Source organism: Hemiscyllium ocellatum, chromosome 9 (assembly GCF_020745735.1).
Source record: "Hemiscyllium ocellatum isolate sHemOce1 chromosome 9, sHemOce1.pat.X.cur, whole genome shotgun sequence".
Classification (NCBI taxonomy): domain Eukaryota; kingdom Metazoa; phylum Chordata; class Chondrichthyes; order Orectolobiformes; family Hemiscylliidae; genus Hemiscyllium; species Hemiscyllium ocellatum.
Window position 1 is genome coordinate 16,256,095 of NC_083409.1, and position 15,940 is coordinate 16,272,034.

The window sequence follows — 15,940 nt, forward strand, 5'->3', positions numbered from 1 at the left end:
TCTCTCTGTTCAACAACACTCCCCATGGCTCTACCATTAATTGTGTAATTCCTGCCCTGGTTTGTCTTTCCAAAATGCAACTCCTTCCATTTATCAAAATTTCCATCTGGATTTGTTGACCCACTGGCCCAGTTGATCAAGATGACATTGCACTCTTGGATAACCTTCTTCCCTGTCCACTATGCCAACAATTTTAACATCAGCCACAAACTTACTGACCATTCCTGCTATTTTCTCATCCAAATTGTTCATATAAATGATGAACAACAGTGGATCCAGGATCGATTCTTTTGACAGGCAGTTGGTCACTGGCCTCCAGTCTGAAGAACAACCTTCTCTCACCAGCCTCTGCCTCCTATCATCAGGCCAATTTTATATCCAATTGGTGAGCTCTCCCTGGATCCTATGTGATATAATCTTACTGAGCAGTCTACCATAGGGAACCTTGTATTAACTCCATGTAGACAGAGTGTACTACTCCATCTTTACCTATCTTCTTGCTTACTTCTTCAAAAACTCAACCATCTACTCATCTCCATTGGAAGTTCCAGTGATTAGGAGGCCCATATTTATTGATCTGTCTTGGAGGATCCAGTCAGAAGGAGACCAATGTTTACTGGTCTCTAGTGGAGGCTCTTGCAGGAAGGAGGCCATGTTTACTGGACTCTGTAGGAGAGTCCAGTGCATCATGGACTCCAAGGTGAGTGTGGGGTTCAGTTCCTTTCTGTTGTAACTGTGTAATGGTTCAACCCACATCCCAGTAAAACACCCTGACTCAGAGACTGATCATGGAAAGGGAAAGAGAGGGGTAGGAGAGGGGAAGGGATTGGAAAATATTGTGAATGGACAGGCTGGATCAGTGGGTCAGAGCCTGTGCTGCCCCCCCACCCAGCTCACACTGATGGCCTGAGGATCTCCTCTCTCTGCTGGGCCTTCATGGAATGAGCTTTGTGTCCAAACCAGTCTCCAGTGAGAACAGGCCAAAAGCACAGAACTGCCCTTCATTTGACAAGAATCTAGCCATCTTTCTGAGAGAGGCCAAATCCAGGTCAATGTGGAAAATGGGGCCTTAATCCAGGGGAAAACATGCTTCTGGGGTCAAGGGTTAACATCCATGAGTGGGGCAGAGAGAGGGAGATTCATCCTGAATTCAACTGCCACAACCTGGGACACTGTGAGAAAGAGAGAGAAGTGAGTCAGAGACAAAGGGTGAGTGTCTGTACGTGTGTGTGTGTGTGTGTGTGTGTGTGTGACAGAGAGAGAGAGAGAGAGAAAGTGAGAGACATGAGTATGATTAGAAACAGAATGACAGAGAGGGAGGGAGTGCGACTGTAGATTGGGAATACAGAGAGGGAGGGAGAGAGACAGAGGGAGGTATAGAGAGGAGAGATAAACAGAGGATTTAAATTGAAGCGAGAGAGGGAAGGAGTTATGGAGACAGTGAGAGATGGAAAAATAAAAATTATGAGATGGAGTGAGAAAGCATGAGTGAATTGGGGAGAGTGGCTATGAGACAGAGTGAGAGAGAGAGAGAACATGAATGAGATTAACAGTAGGAGAGAGAGGGATAGAGAGAAAGAAGTGGCAGATGTGAGACAGAGAGAGAGAGAGAGAGAGGTGGATAGGTCCTGGTCACCACATTCTGGGAAGGATGTGACTGTACTTGAGAGGGTGCAGAGATTTACCAAGATGCTGCCTGGGATGGAGGGTCAGCTGTGGGGAAATCTTGGAAAGGTTGGGATCGTTTCCTTGGAGCAGTGAAGGCTGAGAGGGGACATGATAGAGGGGGATAAGATTATTTGGGGCAGTGATACCGTGGGTAAGAAGGCACTTTATATATCAGTAAAGTACTCAATAACCTGTGTCCCAGGTAACACAGACATGGACACAGAAACTCGGAACTGGAGTAGGCCTTTTGGCCCTTTGAGCTTGCTCTGTCATTCAGTATGATCATGGCTGATCCTCCATCTCAAAACCATATTCCTGCTTTCTCCCCATTCCCTTCATGCTGTTAAAATGCAAAACAATTATCTCTCTCCTTTTCTTGAATTTATTCAGTTCCTTGGGTTCCACAGTTGTCCTACCCTTTGAGTGAAGAAATGTTTCCTCATCTCAGTCCTAAATGGTCTACCCTCTATCCCCCTGAGACTGAGTCCCCTGATTCCAGACTTCCCAACCAGGGGAAACCTCCTCCCTGCCCAGCCCTGTTAGAATTTTATACATCTCAATCAGATTCCCTCTCATCCTTCTGAACTTGAGTGAGTCCAGGCCCAGTCAAATTGGAGTGAGAGGAGAATTGAGGAGAAATGTTTTCACCCAGAAGGTGGTGGGAGTCTGGAACTCACTGCCTGAAAGGCTGGTTGAGTCACAAACTCTCGTGACACTGGAGCAGTGTTTAGATATTCCCTTGTGTTGCTGTAGCCTCCAGGGTGATGGGTCAAGAGCTGGAGGATGGGATTAGTGTCATCAGATCTTTGTTTACTCACACAGACACAATGGGCCAAATGGCCTCATTCAATGTTGTTCACATCAATGATTCTCTGAGAGAGCGCGAGAGAGCGAGAGAGAGAGCGAGAGAAGGAAGTGTGAGGGGCTGACGTGGCTCTCTCTGCCTGATGCCATTTACATACTGAGGAACACCCAGTCAGACTCTCACAGGCTGCAGCTTTATAAAGCAGAGCCCAGTGAAGGGAGAATTTATCAGGAACCAGGCACAGGGACAGGAGCACACACCATGATTTCACACATCCAGTTAATCTGGCCCCTGGCATTCTGTGTCGCAGGTACAAATCTCTCTCCTTCCACCTTGAATCTTTAGCTGCTCTCCACTTGACTCCAATTCCACTGACTTGTGATTGAAGGGAAAATGCTGAAACCAGAGGAATGCTCAGTGTCTCCAACAATCTCTCATTTGACCGGCTCTTTCTGTGACAGTTCTGACTTCACTGTGTTTCTCTCTGACCCCTCAGGTATCAGTGGGGACATCATCATGACCCAGTCTCCCCCGGTGCTGTCAGTGGGACTGGGCCAGACTGCAACCACCACCTGTATGACCAGTCAAAGCATTAGCAGCAACCTTGCTTGGTACCAGCAGCGAGAAGGTCAGAAACCCTCTCTCCTGATCTATGATGCAACAACTCGATTCACAGGAGTCTCCGATCGATTCACCGGCAGTGGATCAGGGACCAGTTTCACCCTGACAATCAGCAACGTTCAGAATGAGGATGTCGCTGAATATTACTGTCAGCAGTATAGCAGCGGGTCTTCACAGTGATACAGAGCCATACAAAAACCTCAATATGCACAACACCACCTCCTGTACTGACACATCCAACAGTTATATGAAATGTATAATAAGGGACAGATAGTCCCACCTCTTGCACTGACACGTCCACAGTTATATATAAAGTAAATTGAACAAATTACCCCATGCTGGGATTGTCACTGTCCACTACACACTCCAGTCCCTGTGGTGTCCACCGCTCACTGAAGGCCTCAAGTTTCCCTCTTACACTCCATGGCCACATGTGAAGAACAGCTGCAAGATTTAACAATGAAAACTAAATTTCACAAACCCCCGAGAGTAGCTGGACACAACCCAGGGAGACAGAGAGAGAAAGACACATGAATGAGGGAGAGACAGAGAGGGGTAGGGAGTGAATGAGATTGACCAAGAATAGACAGAGACAGAGAGAGACAGGGAGAGGTTGAGAGTGACAGGGGGAAGCAGAGAGCAGAGGTTTTTATACAGCCTCTGCACTGGGAGCTCTCACTGTGGTACACGTTCGGTAAAGGAACCAAACTCAGACTGAGCAAGTAAACCTCAATTGTCCGTTATTAACCCTGTCAATACTGAAATACACTTTCTAAAACACAAATGCTGAATTGTTGAAGGTGTTAGTGGGGAGCTGCAGTGAATGAAATGGTTGATTGAGGAGCACTGTGGCGAACAGGGTGTCCAGCTGTACTTCTTTAGTTCCATTGCCCCGCTTAAGCAGCAAGACAGAAGTCAGTCAGTTTTACTCACTGTGTGGAGGAGCTCTGTCCATTTTCAGCCTGTGGTCCCATTCCTGCAGCATGGAGTGAAATCAGTGAGTAGCCTCCTGCCAGTCTCAGTGTGACAGACTCAGGGCAGATTTTGATGTGAGCTCTGGATCCCTGTCCCAGTCTCTGATCTCACTGACCTCAGCAGCAGCAGCACAGTGATACACCGAGCTCCCACCTCCCCCAGCTTTAACTCTGCTCAATCACACAATCACAGAATTGTTACAGTGTACAAAGAGACCATTCCACCCATCCTGTCTGGACCGGCTCTCTGAATGAGCAATTCACTGAGTGTCATTCTCCTGCCTTCTCCCTGCCACCCTGCACAGTGTTCCTTTTCAACTAACATTCTCATTCCCTTCGGAATGTTTTAATTGAAGCTGCCTCCACCACACTCTCAGGCAGTGCATTCCACACCTTAACCACTCACTGGCTAAAAATGTTGTTCCCCATCTCACTTTTGTTACTTTTCCCAATTGCTTTCGATCTGTGGTCTCTTGGTCTGAATCCTTTCTTAATTGGGAACATTTTCTCCCTATTTACTCTGTCCAGGCCCTTCCTGACTCTGAATTCCTTGAACAAATCTCCTCTCAGCCTTCTCCAAAGAAGACAGTCCCAAATTCTCCAATCAAACTTCATAACTGATGTTCCTCATCCCTGGAATGATCTTTGGGAACAATTTTTGCCATCGCTACAAAACATTCGCCTCCTTCCAGAATTCTTCACATTATCTATGTCCCTCATGATTTTCCAAACCTCTACAAGGTCACTCCTCAGAACCTTCCGCTTCAGGGTAAGAAGTCTCAGCTTTTCCAGCAACTCATAGTCACAGAGTCATACCGCGTGGAAACAGACCTTTCAGTCCAACTTGTCCATGCTAACCAAATATCCTAAACTGATCTCATCCCATTTGCCAGCATTTGGCTTACATCTCTCGAAAACCAGCCTATCCATGTACCCATCCCAATGTGTTTTAAATGCTGTAATTGTAACCACCTCCAACACTTTCTCTGGCAGCTCAATCCAGACACGCACCACCCTCTGTGTGACAAGTTACCCCTCAGGTCCCTTTTGAATCTTTTGCCTCTCACCTTAAACTTATGTCCTCTTGTTTTGGAATCCCTTTTCCACGGAAAAGACCTTGGATATACACTCAGTTCATGCCCCTCATGGTTTTATAAACATCTATAACGTCATCCCAAGGCCTTAGATGCTGCAGGGAATATAGCCCCAGTTTCTTCAGCCTTTCCCGATAGCTCAAACCCTCCAAATCCTGGCCACATCCTTGTAAGTCTTTTCTGCAGCTTTTTAAGTTTAACGACATCCTTCCTACCTCAGGATGATAGAATTGTTCACATCATTCCCAAAGTGGCCTCACCAATCTCCTGTACTGCTGTAACATTATGTTCCAACTCCTGTACTCAATGCAGTGATGAACAAAAGCAAGCAAACCAAACACCTTCTTCATCACCCTGTCTACCTGTGACCCCACTTTCAAGGAATAATGTACCTGCATCTTCACCCCTAGGTGTGTTATTCAGCAACACTCCACAGGGCCCTCCCATTAACTGTATAACTCCTGCCCTGGTTTGCCTTTCCAAAATGCAACATCTCACATTTATCTAAACTGAACTCCATTTGCCACTCTTCTGCCCATTGCCCCATCTGATCAAGGTCCCGCTGTACCCTGAGATAATCTTCTTCACTATCCACTGTCCCACCAATTTTGGTGTCATTTACAAACTTACCGTAACTCCTATATTCACATCCAAATCATTTCTTTAAATGATGAAAAGCATTTGTGGACTCAGCACCAATCCTTGTGGCACACAGCTATTCACAGATCTCCAGTCTGAAAAGCAACCTTTTCCCAACACTCTCTGCCTCCAATCTTCAAGCCAATTTTTTGACTCCAATGGCTCGCTCCCCCTGGATCCCATGTGGTCTAACCTCACAACCAGTCTATCATGTGGAACCTTGTCAAACACTTTACTCTGAAGTCCATATTGACAATGTCTACTGTTCTGTCTTCATCAATTCTTTTGGTCACCTCCTGAATCAAATTCAGGAGACATGATTTCCTATGCACAAAGCCACACTGATTATCCAAACGATGTAAATCCTGTCCCACAGAATCCACTCCAACATCTTACCCAGCACTGACATCAGGCTCACTGGTCTATAGTTCCCTTGCTTTTCCTTTCTGAAATAATGGCATAATCTTAGCCAACCTCTCTGTTTCTCCAGCACCTTATCCATGGTTACCGATGATACATATATCTCAGCAAGGGTCCCAAAAATCTCTTCTCCAGTTGCCACAATGTTCTGGGATACACCTGATCAGGTCCTAGGGTTTATCTACCTTTATGTGTTTTAAGATCTTTAGCGTCTCCTCATTTAGATGTGTTCTCTTTTCAAGACATCACTATTTTTCCAAATTCCCTAGCTTTCCCCACAATATATACTGACCTAAAGTATTTGTTCAGGATCTCACCCATCTCTTGTGTCTTACCAAAATATAGCACTCCCATTTATCTGAATTAAACTCCATCTGCCAGTCCACAGCTGACTGGCCCAGTTGGTCAAGATTCCATTGTATTCTTAGACAGCCTTCTTCACTGCCAATGATTAGATTAGATTCTCGACAGTGTGGAAACAGGCCCTTTGGCCCAACAAGTCCACACTGATCTCCGAAGAGTAACCCACCCAGACCCATTTCCCTCTCAGTAATGCATCAAACACTATGGACAATTTAGCATGGCCAATTCACCTGACCTGCACACCTCTGGACTGTGGAAGGAAACCAGAGCACCCGGAGGAAAAACACGCAGACACAGGGAGAATGTGCAAACTCCACACAGACAGTCACCCAAGGCTGGATTCAAACCTGGGACCCTGGTACTATAAGGCTGCAGTGCTAACCACTGAGCCACCATGCTGACCCCCACCCCTGAGCCACCACTAAGCCACCAATGCCACCTGAAAATTCACCTAAACATACTTTTGCCAGTCTGGTCACTATATTCAGAAATTAAAGACCCCCCCCCATTTATAACGGCTCTATCATATTTGCAGGTCTCTGTAAATTCCTTGCATTTGTATTTCTCCACATCCTTCCCACTGGGTGGTGACTTATTGACTGCTGTGAGGATTCTGTGGTCCTTGGTGTTCCTCTCTGATATTCGCCCCTGGCTCCCACAGCCCTGCCAAGTTAGTTTAAACCCTCTCTAACAGTAGTAAACCACCTCACAAAAATCTAAAGCCCTCCCTCATGGATCCTCTTTCCAGCCCAGCAATCACCTGTGTTCACCTCCTGATTCTATTCTCACTTGTGTGGGGTGCTGCAAATGTGTTGCTGGAAAAGCGCAGCAGGTCAGGCAGCATCCAAGGAGCAGGAGAGTCGATGTTTCGGGCCTGAGCCCTTCTTCACTTGCGTGGGGCACTGGGAGTAATCTGGAGATTCCTACTTTTGACTTCCTGCTACTAATTAGCAGCAGGAACTCAAAAGTAGGAAGCTCCCAGATTACTTAAAAGTAGGAAGCTCCAAAACCTCTGACTGCAGGACTACATCCCTTTTCTCCCTCTGTCACTGGGACCGATGTGGACCACGAACTGCTGCCTGTTCCCCCTCTCCCCTCAGGGTGGTCTGCAGCCGCTCAGTGATATCCTTGACGTTGGCACCAGGGAGACAACACACCATCCTGGATTCCCATCTGCAGCTGCAGAAACACCTATCGACTGCCTTCACTCTCCAATCCCCTCTCACTATCACTCTTCCAGTCTTCCTTGTGCCCCCCTGTACAGCTGAGCCCCCCGTGGTGCCATGGACCTGGCTCTGGCTGCACTCCCCAGATGAACCATCATTCGCATCAGGATTCTGAACTGAATCCTGGTTGGAGAGTAGGATGTCTGGGGATTCCTGTACTAGCTGCCTGGTCCTTTTGGACTGTCTGCTGCTCCCCCATTCCCTCTCTCCCTGCATACTCTGAAGCTGCAGAGTGACCACATCTAGAAACGTGCTCTTCACGGACCTCTCAGCCTCACGGACACTCCGCACTGACACCAGCTGCTGCTCATGCTCCGAAACCGGAGCTCCAACTGCTGTCACTGACCACACTTCCTGTACTCATGGTATTCCAGGAGCTGGGAAACATTCTGAAGTTCCCACATGGATGCACACTCTCTCCACTCTTGGATTATCTCTTTGCAAAGTTCTGATGACAAACAGCTACTGCAGCAGGGCTCAGAGTCCAGTGTTCAGTGGGTTCAGTGTTCCAGGGTTTTGGGGAAACTCTCCAAAAGACTTTAAGAAATAGGAGCAGAAATCAGCCATTCAGCCCATTGAATCTGCTCTGCCATTTGATCTTGGCAGATATGCTTCTCACCCCCATTCTCCTGCCTACTCCACAGGAACTTTCCATCCCCTTAACAATCACGAACCTATCTATCTCTGTCTTAAATACACTCAGTGACTTGGCCTCCCTGTCCTCTGTAACAATGAGTTCCACAGATTCACCACCCTCTGGCTGAAGAAATTCCTCCTCATCTCAGCTCGAAAGGGTCGGCCCTTCAATCTGAGGCTGTGCCTTGGTTACCGAGTCTCTCCTGTTTTCAGAAACATCTTCACCACATCCACTCTATCCAGGTCTATCTGTATTCTGTAAATTTCAATAAGATCCCGCCTCGTCCTTCTAAACTCCATTGAGTACAGACCCAGAGTCCTTAACCACACCTCATATGACAAGCCCTCCATCCCCAGGATCATTCTTGTAAACCCCTCCAATGCCAGCACATTGTTTCTTAGAATATGGGTCCTAAATCTGTTCACAATATTCCAAATTCAGTCTGATCAGAGCCTTACACAGCCTCAGCAGTACATCTCTGCTCTTGTAATCTGGCCCTATTGAAATGAATGCTAATATTTCATTTGCTTCCCAAGCACAAACTGCACCTGCCTGTTCACCTTAAGAAAATCCTGAATGAGGTTTGTGCTTTAGATTTCCAAAGGCTTTCCTCATTTAGAAAATATCTCCACTCCCTGACTCCATTGATTCCTGAAAGATCATCAAAAATGTCTCCACAATCTCCTCAGTGATCTCCTTCAGAACACACTGGTGTAATTCATCCAGTCTGGGTGAGTTATCCACACTCAGACATTTCAGCTTCCCCAGTACCTCCTCCTTAGTAATGGCCACTGCTCTCACCTCTGTCCCCTGACAGTCTTGAAGTACTGGGACACTGCTGGTGTTTTCCATTGTGCAGACTGATGTAATGTATGTATTCAATTCCTCTGCTTTTTCTTCATTTCCTATTATTCTTTTTCCAATGTCTATTTCTGCCTCCATCTTCCTTTTTATATATCTGATGAAACTCTTGCAATCTTCTTTTATATTTCTGGCTCGCTTTCCCCCACATTTCACCTTCTGTACCCTGATTTTTTTTTAGTTATCCTCTACAGGTTTTTAAAGACTTCCTAATCCTCTGGCCTCCCACTATTTTCCACCACATTGTGTGCTTTTTCTTTTGCTTTTATGCTGTCCTTGACCTCCCTCATCAGCCATGGTTACATTGTCCTCCCCTTAGTGTGTTTCTTCTTTTTTGGGATGAATTCCTACTCTGCTTCCTGAATTACCCCCAGAAACCCTGCTGTTTGCTGCCGCACCATCTTACCTGCTCAGCTCCCCTTCCAATCATCTCTGGCCAGCTCCTTCCTCACGTCTTTGTCGTTCCCTTTACTCAACTGAAATACTGTTCCATCTGATTACAGCTTCTCCCTCTCAAACTACAGGGGGAATTCTATCGTATTATGGTCACTTATCCAGAGGGACACTTTCACCTTCAGCTCACCAACCAAGTTTGCCTCATTACACATCACTGAATCAAGAACTGCCTGTTCCAAACCGCAAGCTGTTTCAAATACCATCTCATAGACATTCCATGAAATCTTTTTGTTGAGACGTGCTACCCAGTCCACCTATCCATTTTTTTAATGGATTTTCTGTCTCCTGATTGATTTCCTTCCCCACACCCTGTTTACTGCTTGGAGACCTGAACTTGCATCAGATTCTTTATTTCTTGGGTTCCTCAACTCTCCCCACACAGATTCTACACCTTTTGACTGTATCTTTCTTGCTATTGATTTAAAGTCATTTCTTACTAACAAGGCAACTCCTGTCCCTCTGCTCTTCTGCCTGTCTTTTTGATAGGATATGGATCCTTGGATATTTAGTTTCCAGCCCGGATCCCCTTACAGCCATGTCCCTGTGATACCCACAACATTGTACCTGCCAGTTTCAATCTGAACTACAAGCTCATTGTGTATATCTTGTGCATTTAAGTATAACACCCTCAGTCCTACATTGACTGCCCTCCTTCTCATCATTGTTCCTCTCATCTGCTGTGCTTGACATTTGATTCCTGATCACTTCCATGCTCTCAGTCCTATTACATCTTCTAGAATCTTTGCTGACCTCTCCTGAGCCCTCCTCCACTTTAACTAGTTTAAATTACTTGGAAACTCAATTTACCTCGATTTGGGGCATCACTTTGTCTCCCTGACTCGGAATGCTTCGTGCATTTAGACACAAAATCTTTAAGGTTGATCTATTCTTGACTTTCCCTGCAATTTTATGGCATCTTTGATATTCAAAAATTCCGTCCCTTCCTTTTATTTTTTGGTAACAATCAATCCCATCACTAACCAGCAATCCTACCTTCTCCTTTACCTTCCATTTTCTCATTGTCCATCCAACTGAACCAAATTCCTTTCTCTTTGGGTTGAGTTCAGGACAATATTTATCCTTGAACCAAAATCATGAAGAATGCTCTTTGATCTCATTGCTTCCAGTGGGACCTTGCTGTGTAGAAATTGGTTGCCCCTTTCCTGAAATTGCAACAGTGACTGGTTTTCAAGCAAAGTGTAACTGTCTTTGGCAGAGTCTGAGGTGCTGAGGGCTTGATTGAAACACAATTAGAGTCAGGGAGATGTACAGCATGGAAACAGACTCTTCGATCTGACTCATCCATGTCAACCACAGAGACATAGAGTCATAGTGTCAGAGAGATGTACAGCACAGAAATAGATCCTTCTGTGTAACTTGTCCATGCCGACCAGATAAACTAAATTAATCTAGTCCCATTTTTCAGCATTTGGCCAATATCCTTCTAAACACTTCCTATTCATATACTCACCCAAATGCCTTTTAAATGTTATCATACCAGCCTCCACCACTTCCTCTGGCAGCTCATTCCAAAAATGTACCACTCTCGGCAGGAAAACATTATGCCTTAGTTCCCGTTTAAATCATTCTCCTGATACTTTCCACCTATGCTCTCTAGTTCTGGACTCCTTCACTCTGACCAAAATATCTTCTCTATTCACTTGATCAATGCCCCTCATTGTGTTAGAAACCTCGATATGGTAACCCCTCAGCCTCCAGCGATCCAGGGAAAATAGCCTCAGCCTATTCAGCCTCTCCCGATCGCACAAATCCTCCAACTTGGCAACATCCTTGGAAATCTTTTCTGAACCATTTTTCCTACAGCAGGGAGGCCAGAATTCCACAGAGAATTCCAAAAGGGGCCAAACTAATATCCTGTACACTTGCAACAGCTCCCAACTCCAATACTCAATGCGTTGCCCAATAAAGGAAAGCATGGCAAATGACTTCGTCACTCCCTGACCTACCTGCAATTCCACTTTCAAGGAACTAATCGTTTTTGGGATGAACTGGAAGTCTTTCAGTTGTGCTTTTCAGAATCATCCTGTTCAGAAACAAACTTCTTGCTTTCACACTCAACTAAAAATAAGATAAAGGAGGTGATGATTTAATGGTACTATTGCTGAGCTGTTCATCCAGAGATCCAGATTAATGTTCTGGGGGCCAGAGTTAGAATCCTGTGGCAGCAGATGGTGGAATGTGAATTCAATAAAAAAATCTGCAATTAAGTGTCGAATGATGACCATGAAACAATTGTTGATTGTCAGGAAAAAGCCATCTGATTCCCTGATGTCCTTTAGGGAAGGAAACTGCCATCCTCACCATGTGACTCCAGACCCACAGCAATGTGGTTGACTCTAAACTGCCCTCTGGGTGATTAGGGATGGGCAATAAATGCTGATCCTATCAGTGACACTCATATCCCAAGAAGCAACTTAAACAATGCCTGTTCTTTTCTGGTGTTTGTTAGGTACTGGCTACAAATGTTCAAACATTTTATCAGTGAATATTCTGACAGTTGAAATCACTTCAAATGGCAGGGATTAAAATTGTTTCTCTTGTCTTTCAGGCCATGACAACTCTCAGCCCAAGCTGACCCTGCTGCCCCCCTTCCCGGAGCAGGTCAATGCCAAGGGCACGGCCACCCTGGTGTGCCTTGCCAATCACTTCTATCCCGATGAGCTGGAGGTGCAGTGGAAGAAGGACGGTGCAGTCATTTTGGACGGGGTTCATACCAGCAACTACCTGCGAGCTTCGGACAGCACCTACAGTGTCGGCAGCCTGCTGACCCTCTCTGGGTCTGACTGGGAGTCCAACGCTCGTTTCTCCTGTGCCCTCACCCACATGACCCTCTCCTCTCCCCTCAGCAAGAGCATCAGGAGATCAGAATGTGTGTAGAGTGTTTCAGACAGTCCACAGAGGAGACACAACTTTAAATAGAACAGGGCTGAGCTGGCAGGACAAAGGTCATTGTCAGCACTGAATTTCAACTCTCTTCCTTCTCAGGATTGGCCTAGGGGACACTTCTGAATTTCAGGGGGTTAAGGCAGGTCATTGGGACACTGTAGATAGAGCTTTACGCTGTGTCAAACCCGATGCTGTCCCTGTTCTGGGAGTGTTTGATTGGGACATGGTTGATTTGTGATGCCAAGTAAAATCTCTTGAAGTTGCTGAAGACTGTCAGCTGTACAAAACAATGTGAACCTCAGAAGTCTCTGCTTCAGTAAACCAGATCTCCTTCCTGCTCAGCCGCCAGTTCCAATTTAAGGTTTTGTCACTGTTTGAATTTACAGGATTCTTATGTTATTGAGAAAATCTCCACAAGCGGGCATTGGATAGGCATTTGGAAGTTATTGGGCTAGTATAGGCTAGGTAGGATTCGGTCGGCGCAACATCGAGGGCCGAAGGGCCTGTACTGCGCTGTATCCTTCTATGTTCTATAAGTGTTTTCCTCAAGTTCCATTGTGGCTGTGAATTTGTGCAGCTTCCTCTGTCTGGGCTGTTAATTGCTGACTGTTTTCTGTCAATGTCAATCTGGAAAAGGGAATAAAGATGAAGAAGATTCAGTCTCTGTCTCTGTGTGCTTTGGAGATTGACCACTCCATTCAGTTGATTGGCTGCATTTCAGCATGGCATTGTCACAATTGGCTCATTGGCCTGTCAATCAATGACACATCTGTTGTAGAGGATACTGACAGCCAATCATCAATCACTTTCAAATGATCCCTTTGATCTGGAATCTGTGGAGGTTACAAGATTCCTAACAGATCTCCATTAATGACCACCTGGACCATCTCTGACACCTCCCTCCCCTTCCTGGACTTCTCCATCTCCATTAATGATGACCGACTTGACACTGACATATTTTACAAAACCCACCAACACCGAGGATTCCACTTCTTCCCACCCTACCTCCTGCAAAAATGCCATCCCGTATTCCCAATTCCTCTGCCTCCACCATATTTGCTCCCAGGAGGACCAGTTCCACAACAGAACACACCAGATGGCATCCTTCATTAGAGACCGCAATTTCCCTTCCCATGTGGTCAAAGATGCCCTCCATCTCATCCACATTCCACTCCTCCGCCCTCAAACCCCACCCCTCCAACCATAACAAGGACGGAACTCCACCCCCCCCCCCCAACCCCGGTGCTCACCTTCCACCCTACCATCCTTCGCATAAACCACATCATCCGACGACATTTCCGCCACCTCCAAATGGACCCAACCACCATGGATATATTTCCCTCCCCACCCATTCCTGCTTTCCGCAAAGACCGTTCCCTCCGTGACTACGTGGTCAGGTCCACGTCCCCCAACAACCCACCCTCCCTTCCTGGCACCTCCCCTGCCATCGCATGAATTGCAAAACCTCTGCCAACACCTCCTCCCTCACCTCCATCTAAGGCCCCAAAGGAGCCTTCCACATCCATCAAATTTTTACCAGCACACCCACCAATATCATTTATTGTATCTGTTGCTCCCGATGCGGTCTCCTCTACATTGAGGAGACTGGACGCCTCCTTGCAGAGCGCTTTAGGGAACATCTCCAGGACAACCACACCAATCAACCCCACCGCCCTGTGGCCCAACATTTCAACTCCCCCTCCCACTCTGCCAAGTACAGCCAAGTCCTGGGCATCCTCCGCCGTCGCTCCCTCACCACCCGACGCCTGAAGGAAGAACACCTCAGCTTCCACCTCGGAACACTTCAATCTCATGGCATCAATGTGGATGTCACCAGTTTCCTCATTTCCCCTTCCCCCACCTCACCCCAGCTCCAAACTTCCAGCTCAGCACCATCCTCATGACCTGTCCTACCTGCTTATCTTCCTTTCCACCTATCCACTCCACCCTCCTCTCTGACCTATCATCTCCATCCCCACCCCCATTCACCTATTGTACTCCATGCTACTTTCTCCCCACCCCCTCTTATTTATCTCACCACTCTGCAGGCACCCTGCCTCTAATCCTTATGAAGGCCTTTTGCCCAAAATGTTGATTTTTCTGCTCCTTGGATGCTTCCTGAGCTGCTGTGCTTTTCCAGCACCACTTTGATCTCGCCTCTGGTTTCCAGCATCTGCAGTCCTTGTTTTTAACCTAGAAACAGAAAGTTGTGAGGACTCAATAATTACAATCTTAGGCATTCCCTCTTTACTCTGTGGTCCAGGCCTCAGGTGCTGGGATCGCACTCTGCACTCTTTGCTGCATGCTGTGTTGTACCTGAAATAATCTGAGGCCAATCACTGACACTGCAGGCTGCGTGTCCCTCCAAGTGAGAGTGTACTACATAATGCTGCCTGTCGGTGCCAATCTGAGTGGGTTAGTTATTCACAGAGACACCTACAGGCAGCATGGAGTGTGAGCATGTTATTCAATGCTGCCTGACTCTCTGAGTGTGTGTGTTACTCAGTGTTGCCTGTAGGTGTCTCTGTGTGTGTGTGTTATTCTGCACTGGCTGTAGGCAGTGCAATGATTTGGAGATGCCGGTGTTGGACTGGGGTGTACAAAGTTAAAAATCACGGAACACCACGTTATAGTCCAACAGGTTTAATTGGAAGCACACTAGCTTTCAGAGCGCCACTCCATCATCAAGGAAGAATCCTCCACAACCACCTGATGATGGAGCGGTGCTCCGAAAGCTTGTACTTCCAATTAAACCTGAGGGACTATAACCAGGTGTTGTGTGATTTTTAACTTTGTATCTCAATGAGTGGGAGTGTGTTACTCTGTGCTGCCTGTCGGTGTCTCTGAAGTATTTATCTCTGAGTGATGGGTAGAGAATGGGCTTTGTGATGGGGATTGAAGATTAGGCTTTAATGTTGTCAAATCTCGGAAGAAAAACAACTCAGTCTGAGATGGCAGCTCATTGAGTTGGCCAAGGTTAAGAAATCACACAACACCAGGTTATAGTCCAACAGGTTTCTTTGGAAGTACAAGCTTTCAGAGCACTGCTCCTTCATCAGGCAGCTAGTGGGGCAGGATCATAGTTCACAGAATTTACAGCGAAATTGAGATGGCAGCTGAGAAAGGTGAATACTGAGAGTGTATTCTCAGTAAGGGAGGGATTTCAGAGGCAGTGCACACTGTGCTCCCTAATGTGCTCCCCAATTACAAGGGGATTTTCTGGAGCTGGGATCCTTGCAGTATGGGCTGCCTGCTCAGCCAATGCTGAC

General features: G+C 46.5%; 1 gene segment (V, D, J or C); it reads right to left on the bottom strand.

The window, feature by feature from the left end:
• LOC132818608 (Ig kappa chain V-V region MOPC 149-like) overlaps positions 1 to 15,940 on the bottom strand; it is a gene marked incomplete at its 3' end in the record, with an annotated part of 322,978 nt that overhangs the window by 29,174 nt on the left and 277,864 nt on the right.